General features: G+C 40.0%; 1 protein-coding gene across 1 annotated transcript in view; it reads left to right on the top strand.

The window, feature by feature from the left end:
- The window catches only part of csmd2 (CUB and Sushi multiple domains 2), a 241,166-nt gene that overhangs the window by 46,116 nt on the left and 169,661 nt on the right, over positions 1-25,389 (top strand).

The following is a 25,389-nucleotide window of genomic DNA, read 5'->3' as shown; positions in this document are numbered from 1 at the left end:
TAGAAGGAGCCTGTTATAACTACAGAGTTTTTCTGTTCAGTCCATGGCACACACATACACCATAAAGCTAAGTGAGTAATGTAAAATAATGTAAATCTAAATCTTCGGTCCCAGGGAGACTGGTACAGGCATATCAAGCCTGTTCACCACCAGGGTATATAAGTGCAAAGCCATAATTACCTGTCACCCACCTCACATGACACTGGAGAGACCAACTGCAATGACCCGTGCCACATGGGAAGAGAGAGAGGCCCTGCTGACACGTGGTGCTGCCCTGTGGGTTAGAGTGAATGTTAATTGGAGAGTGAGAAATACAGGAGATATGCGAAGCACAGCATCAGCTCACTGTAACTAAGTGGATGTAAGACCACCCACAGTTGGCCTTTATAGCACATGATTTACACGCATGAATCTTTGCATTATGTTCTGTATTCCTCACATGATGTGATACTGCATCCTTTTTCTGCTTCTTTTAATTCTATTCTGCTCTGCCTTTGAAGCTCTTTGGCAATTTCCTCATGGCAAACATGGGTTTTTTCTCTGTACCACTGAAATCTCACTGGGGCTCCCTGGCACAAAGGCCAAAGATAATGAACCTCCATCCTGTGGTTAGACCTGTTTTATCTGGTTACTGATTCTAATTAACAGAAAGGTTTAAAATTGGCTGGATGGTAAGAGCGGCCCAGGTAAACAAACAATCAAATACATTCTGTGTGTATTCCATGCTGGCCAAAACTAAATTCGTTTTTCAAAGAAATATTCCACAAGAGCCATTTTCCGCCATATTTTAATGTCTGAAATATTTAACATTTAGAGATTAAAGGAGATTTAAAGTTTTGATTTAAACTTTGCCCAGTTAATTTCCACAATAGAGCTTTATTCTCCTTTGTATTATTTGGCAGGCTTGTACTTGCTGTCAGGCAGGAGTAAAATGAAGTTTCAAATAACTTTTCTGCTATTGAACTACCCAGGAAGCTGTGAAACACCAAGACGATGTCACAGAAGCGGCTTTGTGCTGCTTTGTATGAAGTCAGCTTGACCAGAAGCCACTGGCATAAAGCCACTGTTATGCTTTGATTTGATTAGTTCATAGTCAGAAATAGTGCACACTGGTCAGCAGGAAACAAGTTTGAGAGCAGGCAGTGACCAAAGATTATACATAAAGATCTCACTGTTTCATCTTTTAGGAAGTTGCCAGTATCTGGTGGCTGTCAGCTGGTAGTTTTATAATGTTTTCAACTAACGTGTTGCCTTGTATATACCCCTTCAGTCATTTCTCACAAATAGTTTTCCATGTGGCTTGAGCTCTGCTTGTCAGATGACCATTTTCTCTTTTGTTTTTCTCTGTCTACACAATAGTTATTCAAAGCAGCCTGTTACTCTTCATTTGAGCCAAATATACTCACAGACAAAATAGGATCATAGCCAGTCTTGTTTTGTCTTCTCTTACTCCACAATTCGCCTTTTTCATAGAAGTAAAATTTGATGGACAACCACAAGACTTTTTGCATAATGGAATTCTACAGATAGCACAGCGTATTATTGTGTGTCTATGGCTCAGTCTAAGAATGGCTACACTCCTTAATGGACCAAGTTATACTGTAACCAACCTGTCAAATGACGTGTTGTGTGTTTTCCATATTAATGCTATTTGGTGGCACATCAGGGTTTGTTCCTTTTGCCCCACAAAAAGCAGTGCAGGTTGAGCATGTTATGTGTACCTCAGGGAAAGTACATTTTAAACTTGAAGGTAAAGAACACCAGCTGTGTGTAGGTGGGTATTAACCAGACTGCAGCTTGCTTGTGTCACAGCTGTGATGCAGCTGTCTCATGTCTCTGCCATGGTTCCTAAGTGTGTCCGAAGTGGAGGCCAGATGTTTAGCTTCGCTTATTTTTACACTGGAATCAATGGCTTTCATCTTTTCTATAAGCAAATGTGTAATGCATGTAATTCAGTTGTGTGTGTGTGTGTGTCAGTGTGTGTGTGTGTGAGTGTGAATGGATATGGACAGAATCACAGTCACTTCCGTGTAGACAGCTGGCGGTTGACTTGCACAGAGGAGATATGTGATATCAAAAAACTTGTTAATCTCTGTCGTCACTTCAGGTGTAACTGTTAAGCACAGTGGTCTGACCCATATGATGTTTCTGCTATGCTTGTTTTATGTTCTATGATGCTTTGCTAGCATCTTTGATATCTCACCAATGGTTGGACTACTGCTAGTTTTGGGTAAACTCAAGTTATTGTCTTTAGTCTGTGGCCCGACAAGTAAATTAGGTGTCCATCCTAATTATTGAAAGGGTTGAGATATTAAAGTATGAAACATGCAGTTTATTGAAGAAATTGAGCAGTTTCTCCACTTTTCTTAATCGTCTACTCCTCGAGAAAACATCTGCAATTATGTGGTTTGTGGTTTGAAATTTTGGCTGTTATAGTTAAGACAAAAAAATGTTGGAATTAAGCTTGCTCCGTTTGTTTTATGCTTTATATCTTGCAGACTGGACAGGAAACCACTGTCCTATCTTTAGCTGCTTGCTCATTCCATATGACCTACTGTCTAGCCAAAAGATGACAACTGTTGTTCTTGGCTTTGTAGTAATAGAGTGGTTGTACAGTTACACACTGGGAGGGGATCAATGTACCTCCGATTATGGTTTTGTGCATGTATGTCTGTGTGCCCTACTATCTCTCTGAGTAGATGCCACTGAGTATGTGTGTGAGGCTTTAACTCACTTGATGTCCTTCCATTTTCTCAAATGGGATAAATGTCTTTTTTTTTTCTTGGCTTGATTGGCTTTTCTAAGCACAGCTTTTGGCAGTAAGGCCTCAGTATTCTACAGGCTCTTTTTTATTAGGACTGTGCTTACTGTCCACCATTTTGGTGTCAGCCCATCTCGTCTATATTAGATATCTGTTCTGTTTCAGCCCACACTGCAATAAGCCTAAGTGCTGCACAGTCCATCTCCCCAACACACTGTGTAATGGCCGAGACCACTCTGGAATCTCTCCCCTCTCATCACCATGGCAACCACCAGACTCCTTTTTTCTGTCTTATTCTTCTCGCTCTCTTCTCCATCTCTTTGCAAACTCTTTATTCATGTATAATCTGTCGCTATAGAGAAGGAGCTAACGGAGGCAAAGGGAATTAGGAACGTTTCTGAGCTTCTGAACTATCTACTGGGAATAGAAGAGAACTCTTATCCGTTCATGTCTTACTGCGCTCCACCATTGCCTGTTTTTTCTCCATCTTTTCTCTCGCCTTACTTAGTCCTCCTTTGCCCTTTTCTCTGCTCTACGTCAGATCGCAACCTCCGCGGCTCTTGTTTTGTTGCCTCCCCCCTCATGTTATCATTCACTCTCTGTCTCTCTTTTGAATATTAAAGTACCGTGATGATTATTCAGTCATGTGTCGCCAAGTTTCTCTTCCGTCTGTGTCTTAGTTGCATATTCAATGTGCCTCCCAACTGGGTCAGCTGAAGAAAAAAACACAGCCAGCTCTGCTGCACGACTCAAGCTGTCTGCCTCCTCAGCATTAAGTCACTGCAGGTGTCTGAAATAGGAACTAAGAGACATACATGCAATACTTCATGAAGTAATTTGTATACTTTTTCTTCAACCAGTCTTGCTTGTATTAATTTATCCCTCTCATTATACCCCCTAATTACTTACTGTATATTTACAATAAGTTCTACTTCTGAGTCTAAGGTTAATTATAAATGCATTTAAACAATGTAGTTGGTTCCATGTTGGCATTAAAAAGAGGGGGTTTCAAGAAGGGAAATTAGAGTAAAATGTGAATCAGTCAGTTAGTGGATATAAGAGGTTTAACAGTGAGTCACAATAAGCAATCTTTTTTTTTCTGGAGTGAGTAAAGGAGCAGTCTCTCCAGCCACACAGCCTTCTCCCGCGTCCATCAGATCTGATCTACAATAGTGTCTCTATCTGCTCCCCACCCCCTCTCTCTCGCTCTTTCCTATTAGCATGAGAGAGAGGAAGGTGTGGGGCAAGTAGATGAGGGTGATGAGAAAGCAGTGGAGCATGAGTGAGTCTAGTGCCTAATTGAAAAATGAAGCTCTTCCCCTTAAGTCAGGGAGTGTGGGCCAAATGAAGGTGTGATGACAGAGGCGAAAGAAGAGTAGAAACCTGGATCAGATCCTACAGCTCTAATGTTCTATTTTCCCTCCACAGGGGCTATTACACATTTCACCCAAGGATGCATTATGGCCCTGTTTGTGTGTTTGTGTCTGTAATTTAAAGGGAGGGCTTGAGGGGCTTTTATAACCTGCTGAGCACCTAAGAGATACTCAGATGTTGATGCTGCTAGCTCTGATAAAATTGTCTTTGATTAGGACAGATGCACAAAAGTAATTGTTTGCCAAATAGCAATTTACATTGATTGTTTGAATCATTTTGATTACATATTCAGCATCATTCAGCAGCAATATTATAGTCCTGTCCTCTCTCTATTGATGTTATACTGCTCTCTCACAATATTAGCAAAGCAGTCCACTTTTATGATCAAATGTGACCAGCAGCCTTAGGCATAAAATCATCATCACTGTGTAAGAAGAAAACAGATAACAAAAAGAACGTTTAACACGAGTTTCTATAAGACACAAAGGAAATCATGCCAACTGCAAATTATTCTCTTATTGTTTTAGTTGTGTGCATCCCTATTTGCTTTTAAGAAACAATACAGTCATTCTTCATATAGTCTACATTGATGCATTGCCCTGTTATCCCATGTACATCTCTGCGGCTGAAATGGAGCTCTTGTGAAGTCAGTAAGCACTATTTTAATGTGAGATAGGTGCTTCTAGAGGTTTAGCACACATATGGAGGTTGTTGTTATGTTGTTTTTGTTATTGTTATGGCAACAATCACAGGTTCAGCTGATATGCAGCTTCACGGAAATAAAGTTACTCTTAATGTAGATGAAACAAGGAAACACTGATAATGATAGGTTATGTAATGTTATAATTGCAGGTTTGGACTTAAATAGAATATTAATCTCAGGTTTTCGTGTATATTTTTAATTTGCTATACAGAGAGGTTTTACTACAAGTATTCCACTGTCTTCTTGTTGGATTAATGGGACAAGTGAGGAATTAATGGGCTACTGCATTACTACTAATAAACACTGTAATCAATAAACTTTTCTGCTAACTAAAGAAAGGATTGAATACATTTGATCCTTATACAGTTCCTCAACGGAACCATGTTTCAACAATTTGATACAAGGAGTCATCTAATGAAGATCAAGTTATAGGACACAGTTATTGGGTTTCAGCTAAAGGCACTGAGGCTTTTGGGAACTTGACGATTAAGTTTAAAAGATCATGTGACTTCTTTGCACAATATATTGATATTATTATATTGAAACGTGTAACTTTAAATCATTTACAGGTAACTTAAACATTTTAATACTGGCATTTATGTAAATAGACCTGTGATTCTATGCTACAAAACATATACCCTGTAACTGCTGTTGTAGTTTTCCTCAGTACGGTGCAGTATTCATGGTAAATAAATCACTTGAATATGTTGGTTGAGATTGCTCTGGCAGAAGGTCAGGGACCTGAGAAGGCCACGGTCTTTTTAAATGCCAACATGGTATCAGGCTGCTGGCAGCCGCATTAGGCATGGACTTTGTTAAAATGCACAACTAATTCTGTGGAGTAGATACTGTGGAATACCGTATATATTATTATAATAGAGTAAATATGTTCAGAAGTCATCGCAGACAAGCAACATTTTTTTTCAGCCCAAACACTGCTGTCTGCTGACACTGTAGCTCTTTCTGGTCTAAGCAGGTTATGAATGGACTTGTACACTAGTTTGTACACTTCCATGTTTTAGACATTGCAGAATAATATTTATTCATTTGTCCATGCACAAGGGGGACGCACAAGTCAGTCTTGGTACTGTTGACCATAGTGGGAATTCATATCATTAATGATGGCTCTCTTCCTTAACTGTAGTGCTGATGACCATGAGCAGACAATACATACCTGGGCAGTGTCATTGGAACACATTTATGTAATTCAGCCATTATTTTTGTTACTAGTTCCTCCCAGAGAAATGTCTGTTACAGTGAGTAGGTGTTGTTTCACAAGCTAGGTCACTTGCTTCTGTGTCTTTGCTGTCTGTATTGAATGGAAATAAACCTCTAAGAAGAAGGCTTATTTGTTTCAGCATGAAGTGAAAGCCAATCAATGGAATGTTGAGTGAAAATAAAAATCTAACTAATCTCACAAAAATGAATCTGCCCAGCTGACGAGTTCAGCAAGAGGTGCAAATACTGAATGGCCGAACATGAATGAGTATTGGTCATCAAGTCCCCAAATGTCCTGTATTATTTTCAGATCAATCTGTCACTGCAGTTGCCATAGCAGCGCCAAAGCCTTTTGTAAAATGGGTTATAAATGTCAACCGTGTAAGGGTTTGATCGAGCCATGAACATAAACCTACTGTAAGAGATTAGGGCCACGTAGATGCCTCCAGACTTGGCCACAGTCCATTTTTTTGTGTGTATTTGCAGGCATATAAAAAGATTCAGTTTTTGTTTATTGATGTCTGTTCTCCCACAAGTAGTGACTCACTGCTGTTATTTCCATGAAAGCATATGTGTTAAATCCACACCTCGACTTTCTGCAAACAAGACTGATATGGCTGTTTTCCTGTGTGCATTTTCATGTCCACTGTGACTAACCAGGTCCAGACCCTCTTGATCCTCTATTTGTCTGCTTAAAACAAGGAACAATTCAGGCCTTTTGAAGTATTTTCATCAAATCCCTATACAGTGTTTCAGAGAATTAATTCGACAGTGCAACCTCGCAAGCCTTCTATTAAGCCTTCTAACAAAACCACAATTTCTTCCATAAGCATATTTAAACCTGACGCCTGTATTGTTTATTTTTCTGAGCCCTTGCTGCCTGTTGTTATGGTTATCTATAAAACACCAGCTGAAGTAAAACTTTTGAAATTGAAATGTTGCTGCAGTCGCTGTAATTGATCGAAATTGCGTTACAGTTTTACAGAAAAACAAAGAAAATGTATTCATTTTCTGACACAATAGCCTCAAAAACCCTGATGATTTTGGCGGGACTGTTAATTACACACCTGCCCTCAAACAGCAGAATGCCTTTGTAATTTTGTCACCGAGCGTGCAGGTCCAATGTAGTTGCTGCATTAATCAAAACCTGCTCCTAGCAACAATTGGTTCCTTTATGTTTATTGGATGTGTTAGATCACGTGGTGCAGCTTTTGCTCTGTGGAGAATTTCACAGTGACAGGCAGATATACTGTAAATGGAAGAAGCCAGGAACAAGTGCTTCCTATTAGAATGGGGTTCAAGAGCCTGAACTTAGCAAATGTTAAATGGAAGCCAAGCTACCACAGCTGTAATTTTACTGAATGTATTTACTAATTTTCTTGTAAAATGTGGGCTGTCTGGCACGTCCGGGTAAGCAGAGCTTCCACTCTGGCAGATTGTAGCTGTTATTAGTGTCTGGCATGGGAATCGGCCGCCAGCGTGTCTGACCGTTAAATGCTTCTGACACTTAATTAATGGATGATTGTTGTGTGGCAGCTCTCCGTCAGCCTAATGAAGACTGTTTCGGCTCATACCCATAGACACACTTTGTCTGGCATGCACACTGACTTTCACAAACACACACTCTGAATCAATACTCCAATGCACCAGAAACATTCAGGCAACTCCTAATAGTTGTTGATGAATTTTGTGCAGCTTACCCATAGTGCATTCGTATTTTAGGCCTGTTTTTCATCTTTACAATTAAATCATTTAATTGCTTTTTATTTGCATAATTTAGGATCAGTATTTGCAAAAGAATCTTTTCTGACTCTATTTCTCTGTATCTCTTATTCTAGAGACACTGTGACAACTGAACAAAGCAAATAATTCCTACAGTTGTCAGAATGATGAGTGAAGCAAACGCCAGCTCCTTAGACCTAGTTAGATTATAATTATGATTTATATTGTCCTTATCTTAAAATGACTCGGTTGAGAGAGTGATGTTGTTGTTGAATTCCTTCCAGCCGTCTCTTTGCCTACTTCACATTATGTTCATATTTGATACCGAATCCCGCATCTAATCCTTTTTGGGATTATTTTTTCTTATTTTCTTTATTCTTTTTTCTCTCTTTATAGAACTGACATGAGCTAAGAGAGCTCTTGACAGTTCCCATTGCCCCGCAAGTCATGCTAGGTGTCTGCTCTGCACAGCACTGCAACACACTCATTTTTTTGGGTCTCTACCCTCATTCCTTCTTGCCCTCTATTTGTTTTCTGGGTGAATGGGCGGCAAGACAGGGTCTAGTCTGTGGTCAGGACAAGTTGTTGTTTTGCTCTCCAGATAAGAGATGGAAAACAACACTCCCACACTATAGCTGCACACAGACACACGGACACATCTGCACAGAAGACATTTAAGCGCACCCATTCACACAAATGGACACAGGAGTGCACACTCAAACATAGCATGATGCAGCTGCTGAGCAGTGGAGCATGTACAGAAAGGTCATCCATCCCTGTGAACCCGTGGCTTTGGGGGAGTTTGTTTGCAATGCTTCAGAGCAGCCAAAGAAGTGTGTGCATACGTCCATCCATTCCACCAGTTCTCTGTAACTGCCTGTGTGGGCAGCTACACAAGTATTTTTTTGCTAGGGATGACCCCATTTACTTAAGTAAATGTGTACTTATTGACAATACCATGATCATTTAGAGAAAGAAAATCCAACCATCTGCTTATTTTGGAGATCGTTTTAGTTGATTTGGTAAAGCTCAGTTACTCACTGGCTTGAAAATGAAGGGTGATTGCATGGCATAAGCTGTGTATATTGTAGGGATAGACTGATTCTCAGAGCTGATTATGTTTAAAGTGTTTTGTTTAGGATTGGTTTGTTTGCGAATAAAATAAAATAATTTAAAAATGCTCTAGTTGATTCTTGGTTCAGCCATCTCTCTTTGAATGAGACCACAAATGAGTGACTACAGACAATGTCCCACTTACAGCATTAATTGGTTATCTTCAAAATAACTTAAGTTATATAAATAAATGTAGTAGAGTAAAATGTACAAGTACTTCAAATGTATATTCATTCCAATAGGTCTCCTTAGGTCATAATGTAGCAACCAGAACACAAACACAGAGAATGATGCAGCAAAAAGCTTCATTTAGGCCCTGGGAATGGAAGTGAAAAGCCTTGCAGAGCTGGTGAAGTGCAGAGAAACACAGGGAAAACCCTGGGGCATGGCTGAGACACTTCACCAAGAATCGGTATAGGTGTAGGTGTCTGCCCTGAAAAATAACATATCAGTCAATCTCTATTATATAAAACATAAAATAAAAAGAGAGTTTTTTTACTCTCCTTTATGAGCAGTTCTTGCGTCAGACATCTGCAGTCAGAATAAAAAACTGAGTATAATGTACAAAACAGGGATCAACATTTATGCATAGCCACCAATGTACTTCATGCTTTATTCATAGTGTTTATATAGGCTACTTTACAGGTCCACTTAACTTTGTGGATTCATCATCTAGGAATAACATTTGAGAACTGTTATTTTGACAATTGCCTGTTCAGCTCTCCATATTCATGGTGTTTACCACCTACTCACTTTTTTTCTGATTGTATTTTTTGTATTAGTTGTATAAATTTGAATCTCTTTGAATAACTAGAGACATAAAAAAATAAATAAAGGAGTCGCAGAATGGAAAACAATGAACATACTCGATAGAAAAGACAAGCAAATAAATATCAAACATGAAAAAGTAGCTCAACACTTTAGTCAATAATCAACATTAAAACCAATGATTAATGAAAACAAGTGAGCTCATATTCAAAGGAGGCAGTCCCACCGGTGTTTCTCTCACAGTTTGAGTGTGAAAAACATGCAGGCCCTCTGGAAATGTGACCCTGTGGTATGAGGATGTTTGACCAAGTGCCTGAAGCAAGCAGCGTGTGTGTGTAGTTGCGTGTGTGAGAGTGCATACGAGTGTGACTTTGCACACACTCTGAACACATGTCCGTGGATCGCAGCAGAGGAAGCCTGTCCCACTGTGGGGAAGCAACTGAGGTGTGAGCAGTGTGACAATGGCATAAAGTGACAGACAGACTGAGGCAAATACTAGGGCAGTGGGTGGGATGTCTTGACAGTGTCTGTGTGTAGGAGCGTACATGGTTGTGTACATTTCTATACTGCACGTACTCTACATACAAGGTTGTCTGTTGTGCAGTCAGGAAGAGTGAACATTGAGGTGTTTCTCCCATGGCTGTTATTTTGGCTCCTGAGAAAGGCCTTTGCTGTTCCCTGCTGTTTCCACACTGACAGACTACATACTGACAGGGCCTACCCTCACTGCATCCTAACAAACAGCGAGGGAGATTGTGAGGAAGACAAGAGGGGAGACTCAGGAAGAGAGACATCAGAAAGAACTGAGAGGGAGAGCGTATGGAAATGGAGAAGAGGAAATATAGGAATAGAAAAATCGAAAGAAAAAGAGATGATTGAAGTGTGAGAGAAATAAAGACAGTGATGACTCACAACTGTGAGGTAATGGATGGAGCTATGAGAGTCTTCTTGCTCCACCCTGTTGTAGATTCTTCTTTGCGAAAAACAGGTCAGATGAACACAAGGAATGCCACACGGCCCATTTGCTGCACAGTTACTCATGCACAGTGCTCACCCCTCTCCACAGCCATGCATTTTTTAGTCTGTGAGCTCATCTCCCCAAAAAGCACCAGGACCCTGAACTGCTCTCACATCTGCTCTCACATCCTCTGACATAGCTCTTTGTTATTGGGTTTTGACTGCATGAAATGTCACCCAGAACACGTCGTTCCCTTCACCTGTTCTTTTTTTTTTTTGACTTTTCCAAAAGGTTGCTAGTGTTGTTATTCCTCCACTGTTTATATGTGGTATCAGTCTGGCACACTAATTCTGCCACTTTATGAAAGTGTGTAATTAAGTACCTCGGTCAGCTTCTTGTAAATGTCATCAGCTCAGCTCTCTGGATCGTAGACTTTGATGTAATTAATTCCAGCCTAAGATAACCCCCATCAGTCAACTTGCTCTAAGTAAGGGTGATAGTTCATCTTTTGGGCTGATAAATCCAGTGTTATGTACAATGTGAACAGTAATTTCAATAACAATAAGTGAGTGAACTCTTTAATGAAATGTTTTTTCAACTTGTAGAGCCTTGGATGTGGTGTTGGATTGAATCGTCTGTTTCTTATCAATGTTACTCTGTCTGTTAAGTGTAATCTGATGTCTGAACCATTTGTATCTGAACCTTACTTCTACCTCTCTCTCTTTCCCATACCTCCATTCTTTCCCTCTTGCTACATCCCTCTTGCCCTAAACAGTCATTTTTATCCTTCTCTCCCAGCCTCTATCTCTCATCAGGATTAGCCTCCTTTGCTTGTTAGCGTGCTAGCTCTTTTTCTCTCCCCGCACCCACGTTTGTGTCTCTGTACAATCCCTGTTTTGTGTGGATTAGTGCCCGTATTGTCCTTGGATTAGGGTGTCATTGTTTCTGAGCTGGGTGAGGCAGGAACGTGCTGCTGAATATGCGTGTGAGTACGTGTGTGTGAAGTATGTTCAAATCTCTCTTTGTACACGGAGCAGCACAAAGTAGAACACTTTGTACTGCTCTTTGACTTCTGTGCTCTTTTCTTGTTTATCTAATTGGCATTTGTCTTCCTTACTGCCAAGTGTCGATGCTAGGTGTGAACAATATGGTTGAAAAAGCCTGGAACTTGGAGCCAATTAGTGTCCACTTATGCGTTGGTAATTGAAGGCCAGACTGTCAGAATAGGTAGTCCTTGAGGGTGTGAGGAAGATGAGATGTGCTGTGATTGTCATGTTTTCATGTCATGTTCAGCCAGTCATCACAGATAGACAGACAGAAAAGACAAGGAGAAAGGGAGAGGGGGTATGAAACTATTAAAGGAGGTATCTATTGATCGCATGGCAGGGGTTCTGTGTTAGCTCAGTGTGACAGAGACACTCAGCAGGTGGGAGGCACAGGAGGTCTGTGGATATGCTGTGACTATCGAGATGCAAGAATTTCCAGGCAATACCATATCAGACTTCTTATCTATTGTTTGTGACAGTAAGGCATTTACTGGCTTATTTACTCTCTCACAGGTAAATCTGTGTGACAGTTTATTGATCCAGAAAATGTTCAGCTGTTGAGAGTTAAAATGTTATTCAGAGAGACAGTATATAATCATCTTATCTTTCGAGTCAGGTATTTTATGCAGTCTTTTGGTTCCCCTCAATTGCTTCTTCCCAATTAGTTTGATTGGAATTAAACTTTTTAAAAGCGTAAAGTGTGTTTACTGAAGACTCCAGTAGGGGCGACTTCAATAAACCCACATTTATCATTAAGCAGCTGTGTAATCTAATACATCATTAAGATTGCTTTGCATGCATGTTAACATCCATGATGAAATACCCAGTGACGGTTATGAACAGTAAGTAACCAGTGTATTCTTTCTCATTGCTTTAATTGTTATCAACCAAGCGGCTCCTTCTTGGCTGCTGTGTTTAATCATTTCTCTGTTCACTAGGCCGCTCGAATGTGCAGCAATTCATCAGGCCGGACTTATCGATCAGCCTTTGCCAATTCCCTCCACTCTTTCCTTTCAGACCTTATCGACTGTTGAGTATTCACTTGTTAGCCGCCTAAATGTTAAAGGTCAAATTTAAAGTCTCGTACATTTGTTCTGGGAAGTTGTGACTGTATTCAAAGCAACTGAGAGTCTTAGTCGTATAGATTTTCTTGATGAAATTGTTAAACCTGTCAGCCTGCAGATTTAATTCAATTAGCATGACCGTCAATAGACACATGTGTTTGAAGTCATGATTGCTGACTAGATATAGGATTGCTGATTGTTCTGTATTGGACTATGAATAATTCAGTCTGTACTGTGATTAATTGCACTGCTGAATCTTTACAAATTGTGCACACAGATGCATGAACCAGGGCAAAAAATGCGTCCAAGTAACACACAAGCACTGCATAACATAATTCCCTCAACACAATCACTTTGGTCGGTTGTGTTTTTACTACTACTTCATCACTTATAGAGAATCAATGTTTGCTGAACTCAGTTGCATTTCCGCTGTTTTGACGTCAGCAGCGGGGAAACAGCTCAGTTGACTGGAGGGAGGAGAAACAAGACACAGACTGCACTGAAGTAGAGTCACACAGAAAACTGGGCTACTAGCTGATTTGTGTTTATTCTTGTGTTGATTTTGTCATTTGTCTATGAGTGTATCTCACTGTCTGCCTCTGTGTGCCTGACAAGCTCTTGCTCAAGCTCATGGTGCAAACTCCCCATCACTGATGCAGAAAGCGAAGGCACACCTATTTGTTTTGTGTTTGTCTCTTACCCATCATTTGGCATTGCTGCGTGCTCTATTTGAGGCCTTAATTCACAGTTTCTCTTCAGTGTAATGAGGCAAAGACGGGGAACAAGCTGAGGTGTTGTGTCAAAGGGAAGATTTCAGGCTGAGCCATCTTTCTAAGAGTGGGTGGGAAGTATAATTGCCATCTTTTGTGTGAGTTAAGAGCGGAATTCTGCTTCGTTTCATTCAGCTCTGTTTGCATGGGTGTGTAGCTCCTGAACAATATGTTTTGAGTGACAATGAGGTGATCATATGGTTTATTTATGGGCTTGGATCACCTCCAAATGCCACTTGATTTAGCTGCAGCACAGAGCACGGAGCTTTCTTTACACATTAGTACAATAGTATGTGTATGGATTTCAGTACTGCTGATGTTTCATTGGATATTGATGGGTCTGAATTATGTATTTGATCATAATCTTTCTTTCTAGACCAAATGAATTGGTCTCTGCCACAAAATAAGTGTTTTCTTTGAAATCCTTAAGTTAAAAGGAAATATAAAGGATGAAGCAAACATTGACTAGAATGGCACATCCCCAGGGAACTATACCCCCACAGTAGGTCTGGAATCAAAAGAAGAAACTTGCTTGGGGAATACAGGGTGGGATTTGAAGGAAACTGAAGGGAAGCAGTAATACCAGGAAACGTCTCCTTTCACATCAAGTCACCCTGGTTCTTTAAAGCCTGGAGGGGGTAGAGGAAGAAAGGAAACATGACAGAACATGCAGATTAGATGTTTTCACAATATGCATCATATAGAGATTGCCTGAAGTGAAGTATGATATAAAATGGGGACATTTCCAAATATTGTGCTGGTGGAACTATGAGGTTAAATATAGGAGAGGAGGGCAAGTTCTGATGGATTATCATAATGTGATGATAATAGTGAGTTACAAGTGAAAAATCTATAATGGGCTCAACAGAGCACCAGCCATGTACCCTAACACAGCAATCAAATGGATGTTATAATTGCATGACTCATCCAATATAACCACAGTTCAATAATTGGCCAAATGTAACTCACTAAAGTATTATAAAAGACCTAAATACAGCTCATTTGATCATAATTGCCGGGTTGATGAGAGAGGCTGCCTGAGACATGGAATACATCTAAATGGAACAAGTGAAATGACTCATACTGAAGGTAGAACAGTCCAATACTAGTGGGAATCCTCTCAGAACCATGCTAATATCAACAAATTGTTTCTTAGTGGTCTTTCATAGCTCGTAAACCAGAAACCAGGGTTTGTGGTTCTCTGCTAATTTAGTTTACGTCTCTTGTTATTTTTTTCAAATGGTAGCAAAGGCAGCTGAAGCTCCTACTCTATTAAAAATAAACTGTAATGCATTGCCAGCTGTCATACTGGCAGATCAGGCACTTGGTCTGAAAAAATTGCGAGCATAAGAAATAAGGATGACAGAATAATTTAACTGGTGAAGCAGAGCGTACAGACTAAAGGCAGTGCTGTGAGTTAGTGTTGAGCCAAAAACAGAACTGCATGGAGTAAAAAGGCTTCACTTGCACACAAGATGGTCTCTCTATAGGATTAAAATACTTTCACTGACCTTTTGACCATGAAGGTTTTTGCTAATAATAGCAAGTACACAATAATTTATTTATAGATTTTTGCATATAGTCATTCCTTTTTTAAGTCAGAAATAATGTCAGTGTCTTTTTTTAAATGTATTGTTTGATATTTTTTTGCTTTCAAAAAGGAGAGTAAAAGTATTTGTGGAAACATCAGAAAATGCTCCTACTAGTGTTTTGGTGTTACACTGTTGGAAAAGAGAGACAATGTAAGCAGACTTGTGCTGTAGCCCACATGTTGTGGGCAGACAGTGTGCTGTTAGTGGTATTGGAGAGTACACCTGCATCTAATTAGACCACAGTCACATTAGTATGTACGTGTACACATGTTTAATGTAGTATAAATACTTTATACAAAAAATGCTGCTGTCAGTAAGATGGTTGTTAGCAACAAGATTTGCATGCTAGCATATGCATGTATGCTAGCAGGTTGGTATTTCCCTCAGGTTAAGACTTTTTGTGGTGGATGGTCCCATGGGTGATGGAGGCGTTGGCCTGCATACTACATCGGGGCATCAGAAGTTATTGCCATTATTCAGCAAAAAAGCACATTATTCAGAAGTAAAGTAGTGACTTCATATTCACAGTCATTGCTGGGTGTCTTTTTCCATTTTTAGCATCGCAGTCCTGCCTGTCAAATTTTTGCCAGTGATTGCCTGACTTTGGACATGGTATTTTTGTGACTGAGCAAGTCACTTACTTCTCCATCCGTCCAATATGAATCTGACTGTCTTTTGCTTTATTATGCTAATCCTGTCTAGAGTTCTACTCCATTTTTTGTCTCTACTATTTGTACACAACAGCTCACACAATATAATGCAAACAGGAAATTATCAGATGTCCATATCAACCTGATAAAACATATCAGTACGGGTGGATATGCTTTCGATGCCAGTGCCACTGGTTTTGGATCAAAAAGATGTTTACCTGCAGCATTGGCTGCTGGTTTCAGTTTGTAAATCTGTGTGTGTGTTGTCATGGCAAAATGTGGTCCTGGGGACACCTATTATAGCAGGAACTAACACAGAAGCAATTTTGCAGTGGTTTGCCAGGTGTTCATATGTTTGGCTGTTTGTCTGTGGACAGATTTTGTGATGCAGGCCGAGTTCCAAAATGGTCGTCTGAGCAAGGATGCCAGCAATAGGGAGGTAGGAATTAGGTAAGGGGCCATTGGCCCCACACTTTACTCCATTTTGTCTTAAGTTGCAAATCATGGAACCCAGTTCCAACCAATCTCATTTTCTCTGGTGCAGGTGGTATTGGCTTTCCCTTCTCTGTCGCTATTGTTGTCTGTCACAACGATAGTGTCACAACCGTGCAAGATACAGAGAGAGAAAGAGAGAAATGCCATGGTTAAATAACGGTATTGATTAATCTTTTCAATGCATCTTTGCTTCATCAAGCCATCACTGCTCTATTCTCTACACAAGTCAGATAACTTAACTTGATGGAAAACTAAAGTGAATTGAAGGAGACACAGTTAATGGGATGTCAGTCTGAATTGGCATTTGACCCGTTGACCAGTCAAGGTGAGGGATGCTTCTATGCAATTGTCCGGAGGATACTTGTTCTCATATGTGTGTGAGGAAGGCTTTAGCTCCATTTTCTTGACATGGGATATATGACATGACAGTATAAACATGCTGACAAAGGTCGAAAGACAACCTGGACTGGACTGGATTTCCAGGTTTACTGCATTCTAAGAAAAGAGGCGCGTTTGTTTTCTCAGACTCCCCACAAACCTGCACGTTTACGCATCAACACTTCCCCTTCCACAAAGTCTTCTCTGGCAGGCCTTTACTGTTTCCAAGGCAACCTGCAGAGCGGGGGAGAGAGAATTGGCTGAGGGGAGGGCAAAGAAAGACTAAATACAGAAAACAAGATAGCAGAGTTTGAAGGTCCAAAAACAGGACCTAAGGATGGTGATGTTGGTCTGACTGTGAGGCTTGGGTGAAGACCAGGATCATGTTAAGTACTACCAGTTAGATTGCCATCAAATTAAGTACGGATATTCACTTCCCTAAAAAGACGAACGCTAATGCTTTTTGTGACCTGACCTTTCCTTTAGCATTGCTCAGAGGCAAAAATATTCAATTTCAAAAAAGTATTCAAAAAAAACTTGGAGCACTTTCTTGAAAATGAACAAGGGATGCAGTGATTTCACAAGATGAAACCAAGCACTAATTGACACCGTCACCCATTTATGAAGGTTGTGTGGCATGACAGCTCCCCGAAAGTGAAGCCAAAACATCTCAATTGCCCCCTGGTGGCTGACTGCAACATAAGTCATAAACTCTGTCCCCTCCATGTTTGTAAATGGGGGACATGGGCTGAGCGAAAAACTCAAAGTACCCGTTAAGTATTTAACATTTTTCTAAAAGATGGGTTCTGTTATTTAAGGCCGTTATTATTACGTAGATGTACATTGAATTGTTTATTTTTCCTGAAAAGTTTATTTTTAATTAGTTGTTTGATGCTATAAGATGGCAGCAAAAAGTCATGATTGACAGCTGAGTGCATGTTTGAGTCGGTGGGTGTATTGGCAGGACCTTGATACTCCAGCTTCACCCACTACTGATAATGATGTCCCCATCACAAGGTAGCAGCATCTGAATCTGAGTAAATTTGGCTTAATTTTGTACATTGCAAGTAACTTCATGAAAAATTGACGATTGACACCAAAGCTTTTTTCCCCCAAATCAAAAATGTATAAACCTCATGGCGTTGAAGTGTAATGTAACATGCATGTAGCTACACGTAAATTATGTGGAGAAGTTTGTACACCAACATTCCCTTTGACACATTTAATTACCTTGTTCTAAAAAATTTAAATACCTTGCTGCACTGTTTATAGGATATTACTCTGTCTCTAATATACATATTGTTTGACAGACTTTAATATTTTTATCTATTTGTTATTGTATTGTAGATGAGTGTTTACAATGTACAGCGTAGGCAGAATATACTGTCTGAGTACACCATCATTATTATGGATGACACACTGCGATAGTAGAGTATATCCAGCCATCAGCTAATAAATTTACAGCTCTTTGGTAAACCAGTACAGTTACTGCTCACATGTAATCTTCTTGATTTTGGATATATCTGGCTGTGTGCCCCTTTTATGCTCGAGCTTGCAGGTGTGACCAGCGGATTTCTGTGATTTTAGTTTGAAAGAGTAGTGTCAGTTCAGAGATAAGCCTGAAAAGCCAGGGGGATTTAGATGCTTCCAGCCAGACAGAGTCAAGGCTGTACACAGATGTGTTGATCTCTCTTCTCAGCTCCCCCAGCCCTGCCTCTCATCTGTCTTCTGGTCTCTTATGCTCCCCGATCCCTCTTAGTTTAGTCTCATATATAGTGAATGGCTGCTGAATGGCACATTATTCCGTTTTGCAGACATTGTCGGCAGCCATCAATTCTGTATGAGCTCTCTTTCACACCTCAGCGCCTCCCACACAGCAACTGGTCCTTTTTGCTGCACTTGCTGTGTTGCGTATTGGAAATGCGGATATGTAGAGTCCATTCCAGTCTCTATCTGTGTGTGTTTGTGTGTGTACAGAGGTTCAAACCCTCATTGTCACGCCAGAATTTTCTTTTGTTGTCAAGTTAGACAAGCTTTATTCGCAGCTAAGCTCAAAATCAGACAGGGATTTTCAAAGCTGGCTCCCTAACCCCAAACCATTCAGGCAGCATCACACAGTGCAACATTAATGATTACCAACACACTCAGGTATAAATACACCTTTACACACATAAACACACTCAAATGTGATTACAGTCTACAACTTTGATAAGGGCTTTCCCCTGCCTACCTAAATTTAAGGTGGCTTAAAGTGTTTATTTCCACTTCCTTGAAAACTTTAGAAGCATTATAGGAGAGTAGCGCTTCAGAGAAAACCACACAGTAATTAACTTAAAAGATGTTATAAAAATATGATAAGGCATTTTTAGTGCATGACAGTCTTTGGATATTAGGATTCCAAGTATCGCAGCTCTGGCTTGTATAAGCTCAAAAAACATACCATAAAGTATTCCTCTATCTAAAAGGACTTTTTACCGCTAGACTTCCTGAAAAAAGGGAACTTTTATGTCACTTAAAGGTTAAACAGGGACATACACACAGTGACAACAATGAGGCACAGGAAGACCACAGTTCCACATGCACACAAACATAATTTTTCTCTTTCAACCACACACTGAGGCATGGACACACAGAAACAAATAGAAGCAATTTTCCCTGGTACAGACCCTATCCAGAGAGGATACAACATGTTGTGTAACATTATTTTAGCCCACAACTAAGATCATCTACTTACCATGGACCCTTAAGTCAGCAGTCATATTTAGCCTACTTATAACCCATAAGGTTGTTTGATTGATATTTAAAATGTGAGTTTAATCAAAGGTCAAAGATTATTAATTATAATCATCACATTCAACAGGGCATAACGTAGCTATTACTTTCTTTATTGATTAACCAGACAATTGTTTTCATGTTTAATAGATAAATTATTTAGTCTATAGTGTCAATAAATAGTGAAAAGTACAATTTCTCAGAGCCCAAGGTGATGTCTTCAAATGGCTTCTTTTGTCCATCAAACAGTCCATAACCCAACTAAGACTCTTCATTTACTATCAAAAGTAACAAAAAAAAGCAGCATTTCCTTTCATTTAAGAAGATGACACCAGCAAAATCTAGTCAATTGAAAGAAAATACATTGCAATTTTGCTATTTTTTAATTATTTTGATAGTCGGTCAGTTGTTTCAGTAATTTTTCAAGCAAGAATATGCTGGTGACTAGGTGATTGATTGAAGTGTTGCAGCTCTTAAGTCAATGCAAATTAAAATTAAGGAAATAATCAGTTGGAAGATGAGACACAACAGTTTCACACAGGTATCCCTTGACAATTTAAACCATGATTTTTTTTCTGTCAACACTTAGATGTAAATTGTGATTTTTTTTTTTTACTTCTAGCAGTGTTTTGGAGGGGTCCCCAATTTGGTTGTCTCATGCACAAGCACAAGGACACGCATTGTGTGAATTTACACAAGCCAATGATGTCTCACTATTTCACTGATCTAAAAGTGGTGGTAACACAGCTATGCTATATAACGCAGCGATGTGGCAACAAAGACCGAGAAGAAGACTGCTGGCTAGCAAACATGGATGTGATCAATGCAAGTTTCAAACTTTTAAGAAAAGTCAGCTTTCCAATGGTTTTATGAAGAAGAAGCATTCATCACATTTGTTAGACCTCAAGTATACACAGAAAGAAAGCTTACTTCTACTTTGTCTGTTGAGTTCTTTGCAAGAAAACTTATTTTTTAAAAGTAGTATAATATACGTAATATACCTACACTCACAAGTGCACACACTAGACCATAGGATGCTATCCATTTCTTAGATGTAAAGGAGAGTTCATTTCTGCATTCCTCAGGCTCTCTAACCAGAAGTGATGGCAGTTGCCAGCTTTTGTCCAGCCCATGTGTAGGGAACACGAGGCATTGATTGAATTGCTGCTTGACAAAGCAGAAACTGCTTATTGAGCTAATGCACCTACGTGTTGGGATCGATCTCGCAATGTCACTTCCAACTGCCTAGCAGAAGACAGAGAGAGAGGGAAGAGGCAGAGGAACAGGAATGAAAAGTGGGAGGAAATGGGAAAGAAAGATAGAAAAGAGTGATGTGAGATGTACTGAGATGAATACAAAGATGGATACATTAATATCTACAGAGAGGTAAAGGCAGATTTTAAGTCTGCAGTGAAGTGTGGTGGACTTTTTTACTCCACCAATATGAGAGTCATTGTAGGATCATCTTTTTGGTGTTCAACTTCCTTTTGCTTGAAACTAATTAAGAGCAAGGTGCTGCAGAATGTAGCTCCTTCCTATTGATGACAGTGCTGTTTCTCCCAGCATCCCTGCAACTGTTTGTTCCTTACCATCTGTCTATCTGCATCTTCGTCTCCTTCTCCTTCTCTCTCTATCTTTCTTATTTTAAAATATGAGTCAGTCTCAATCACTACCCCAAACAATTCCATAATTTTCCCCCCTTAGATATGATATGTAACTTTTCTGCATTCAAAAGTCTTAAAATTATCGGACTGTCTTATATCCATTTTGTTTTGTTTTGTTTATTTACACTGTCCTTATTATTTCAAACAATGTTCATTGAAATATGAAACTTTAACCAAGGTTACAGTGGCTTTCAATTGTTCCCTTGTTGCTCTAACTTCCGGGGGAAACATCAGATCATACGTTGGAGACATTTAAACATTGTTTCTTCCATGAACATTTCTGCCTGAGTCACATCAGATAGATTGTCTTCAGCAATAGTGGTTGTTTAGCAGTGCAGACAACAACACCCATGATCCAATGGTATTTCACAATGTGACAATGAGAGACCTATAGCAGCAGAAATTACGTGCTATGCATTTAATTGCTTATCTTACTTAAAGATGGATCATTAAAGATAAAATACAGATTGGAAGAAAGAAAAAGCTAATCTTAGGTAATGTTAGACAAAGAAGTCAGGAAAAGAGCTTACATGCATTATATACTGCACCTCCACAGCACACTTCAAGAATACTTGTAAATACTTTTGCTTTTGTGTGACACTGTCAATCACTCATCTTCTGCTGTTTGATGCGTGGCAGACAGACTGATGTCGGATCAGCTGTATTGAGACAGATTTATTTCCCCGACTGTCATCTTCACACATTTTTCTTTGTATCTCACACTCTCTCTCTTTGTCTGTAATTCTTCTCTTTCTTGCCCTCCCTCTAACCTCTAATATTATTCCTGAGTTACTTCAGGGACTTGGTTCCTCCTTCAACTAGAGCCTTCCAAATTTGAGACACAATAAACCAATCTCTTCTTTTTTTTATCTTTCTGCTTTCTCACCATCTAACCATGTGCAGCAGCTCAATCCATCTATTAAAAATGGAAACACTTCCTTACACGAAGCCTCTTACTACAATGTGCTGAGAAATTCATGATCTCCTTATTTTCCAGCATAAGCTTTTTTAAAAACCATTTTCTGACAAATGGGTATTACAGTATGCACGGGTATATACCTGTGCCCCTTTGCCTGTGAGAGGATGACAAATTGGGGAACAGGCTTGAAGACTCCCAGGAAGAGAGAGCATCAGTCATATTAGGGTTAAAGGTCATCCCACAGCAGACGGGCTTCATACCATCTCCTTCTCCACTGTCCTTTGTCCTAGTCACCAGCGACGAGAGTGTATGAAGAGAAAAGGGGAGGAATGCAAGCAGATGATGTAAGGGACGGATGGCATGATGGATGGCGGGGCTCCTGGCTCTCAGCGTGCATGTGCTTGGGCCTCTACTGTTAGCCAGTGGAGAGGGATGCATTGATGGACGAGGAACATCCTTTGCCATTTCAGCAGTGGAAGTGCTTAAAGCATCCGGGCCCCAGGGATGGGCCATGTCACAGTCCCCCATCCTGGTGACTTATGGACCTGCCAGACAAACACCCGAGGGCTGTTGTTGTGGGTTTGAGCATGGGGGGTTGGGATGCAATAGTCCACGTCATGACAGAAGCCAGACCCCCCTAGAAGGAACGCACCTCTCTGTCTTCATACAGTAACCACTCTGTGAAGCTAAGGTTTCCAATGAAGGCTGCAAAGCTTGTAAAATAATTTGTGAAGTAATTTAGATGTATGAAGGCGTGTGCAGGAAAGGGAATTAATGGAGAGTAATGTGAAGTTGCCTCGAAAATATTTAAAATTGTTTTCTTATTATTTCTCTCAAGCTCCTTGGTGTGTGTGTGTTTTTCTTTTTTGTCTTCCTTTCCATCTCCCCTTTTCATACTCTCTCCCTGTTTAGGATTTAGCCTGTAGGAGTAAATGGAAGTGATTGTGATAAATGAGTTTAAAGCACACAGTGCAAAAAGGCTGGTTGTTTTTTATACACTGCTGCTTTGGTTTCCTGATTTTAGCTTCATAGATACTCAGTAGGGTTCGCCTGTTTTATTATACGTAAAAAGAGACATTACTTCTGAATGATTGGTATTTTTGTCTGCTACAAAATTCTACCACTATCAAAAGAATTTTGGAGGGGAAATAAATGTCACTGAACAAAGAAAAAAAAAAGAAAATTATTTTTTGGGTGTATTATGCATTATGAGTGCCTGCCTTGGACTATTATAGCGAATACTGTCAATGTTTTTTTTAGCTGTGATGTTTATTGGTGATGGATACATTCACATTGTGGGATAAAGCAAATTTAGATTCTCAGGCAAGTTTAAAAAAAAAAAAAAACAGCCTCTGCCTCTTCAGTGCTCCAGGCATCGCCCTGTTCTGGGGATTGCACCAGTAATGGCACTTTTAGACTTAATTTACTGCCCAAACTAATAACCTGAAATGGAGAGTGTGATGAGAAAATCACTCACATGCGCTCTCTCTCTCTCTCTCTCTCTCTCTCTCTCTCTCTCTCTCTCTCTCTCTCTCTCTCTCTCTCTCTCTCTCTCTCTCTCTCACACACACACACATACAGTATATAAAGCACATGTATGCCCATACTTGCACATCTCTACTCTGACAGTGCTGTGCCCTCAATCAGTTCTAATGCAATGAAATCAGTCATCCTGTTCATCTCTATTTCTTTTTCTCTCTCTCTCTCTCTCTCTCTCTCTCTCTCTCTCTCTCTCTCTCTCTCTCTCTCTCACACACAAACCCTTTCCCTGTCATTCTCACAGCCTACCATACACCTTGCACACAGCATCTGTCATCTTCTTCAGTTTATTTCCCACTCCAAGAATAGAATTGTTCTCTCAATGGACATTTTGACTTACCATAGCAGGAAAAGCGCAGGTGTCACTAATAACATTAATGATGGCTCCGTTCCTTTTAGGCATGCCAGTAATCCACGCCAGTAAGCCAGCATGTACAATATGATGGGCCTGGCACCGGCTCACCAAAAAGGAATGCAGCCAGTGTTAATGTTGTTAGTTATACCTGTGTTAACAAGTAAATGTTTGCCGTGAGAAATGTATCCATCCCCATACCTCAACCCATCCTTCCATCCTTTGATTTTATCCCAGCTGACCCTCCTCCCCCTCAATCTCTAAAATGTTGCTCAGATTCTAACTCCAGCTGTGTTGATCCAGCCTTACATGGTCACAGCCACAGGGGTGAAGCAGTTGCCTGCATGCCACCAGGGCCCCCTGCCTCCATGCTGCAGCACTGAAGCCTCAGTTCCAGTGGCTAATATGCTAATCTGACTGATTCCTTGCATATATGCTAATATAGCAGTGATGGAGGGAAAGCTGTAATAATATGGCATTGACTGGTCACAATAAAGGCTATGGCACAGTGGAGCCTGAAAGTGACAGGTCAGTCTGTCAGCAGAGTACAGGATTAGGCCAGAGGGAGACTCCCCAAATATTAACCAGGTACTGTTAAAGGCAAATCAGCACTGGGTCATTTTGGAATGATCGTAGATGTCTGAGCAGGTGGTCTACCTTCAACAGATGATGGAAAACACCTACTGTGCTGTGAAATCACTAATGAGGATGTAGCTAGAAGTACATCATGCAGCTGCAGTCCTCTGCCCTAAGTGAGTCATTGCTGATTTTACCCTTTAAAACCCTCCTCAAGAAAGTAGGGAAATATTCACGTTTTGCTGTCTACCGACAATGCTGATATTAAAATTCTAGATTGAAACTATTTTGCATTTGTATATTTTTTAATGGTGGGACTCGATTAAAAAAAATAATCTAATTAATTAGTGGCTTTGTAATTAATTAATCTCAATTAATTGCATATCAATATTTGACACGAGAAGTAACTTTTTTCAATTTAAATGGATTTTGGTATATGACTGAATCAATGAATAGACACATAAATGAGCTTAAACAACAAAATCGTGTCTATTTTCATCACTGATTGTTAACATAAAGTGCAATATGAATAAAGAATATTACGATTGCATTGTTCACAAGGCACAAGTTTAAATTCAAGATAGCTATGTTCAAGCTTTTTCAGGACTTTTAGTAAACTTTCTATGTCTTAAACACCGTTGTTTTTGTTTATTATAATAAAAAACTGCACTTAGTAAAGCACATTCCAGAATAGTGGGTCAGACGACGCTATCTGTAGCACCGCTTCTAGCCCCCGATCTTCTACCACCGAGAGTGGCCGACAGTCCACTGCAATCCACTTCGCCAGTGTGTTTGTTAATTTGTCAGTCGTGGATTCATTTTGGCTCTGAACCCTGTCATCTTGTTGAGTGTGGATTGGCGACACTGCCTGCTCGAACTAGCAGCGTTGTCTTGGCATTGAGGTGGTAGCGAGGCTGGAAGTGCTCTGGTGATGGGCAAATTCTTTCTTGCACAA

Source organism: Pagrus pagrus (assembly GCF_965226575.1).
Source record: "Pagrus pagrus genome assembly, chromosome: 17".
Classification (NCBI taxonomy): domain Eukaryota; kingdom Metazoa; phylum Chordata; class Actinopteri; order Spariformes; family Sparidae; genus Pagrus; species Pagrus pagrus.
The sequence above is the reverse complement of the archived record's forward strand: the minus strand, read 5'-3'. Positions and strand labels throughout refer to the sequence as shown.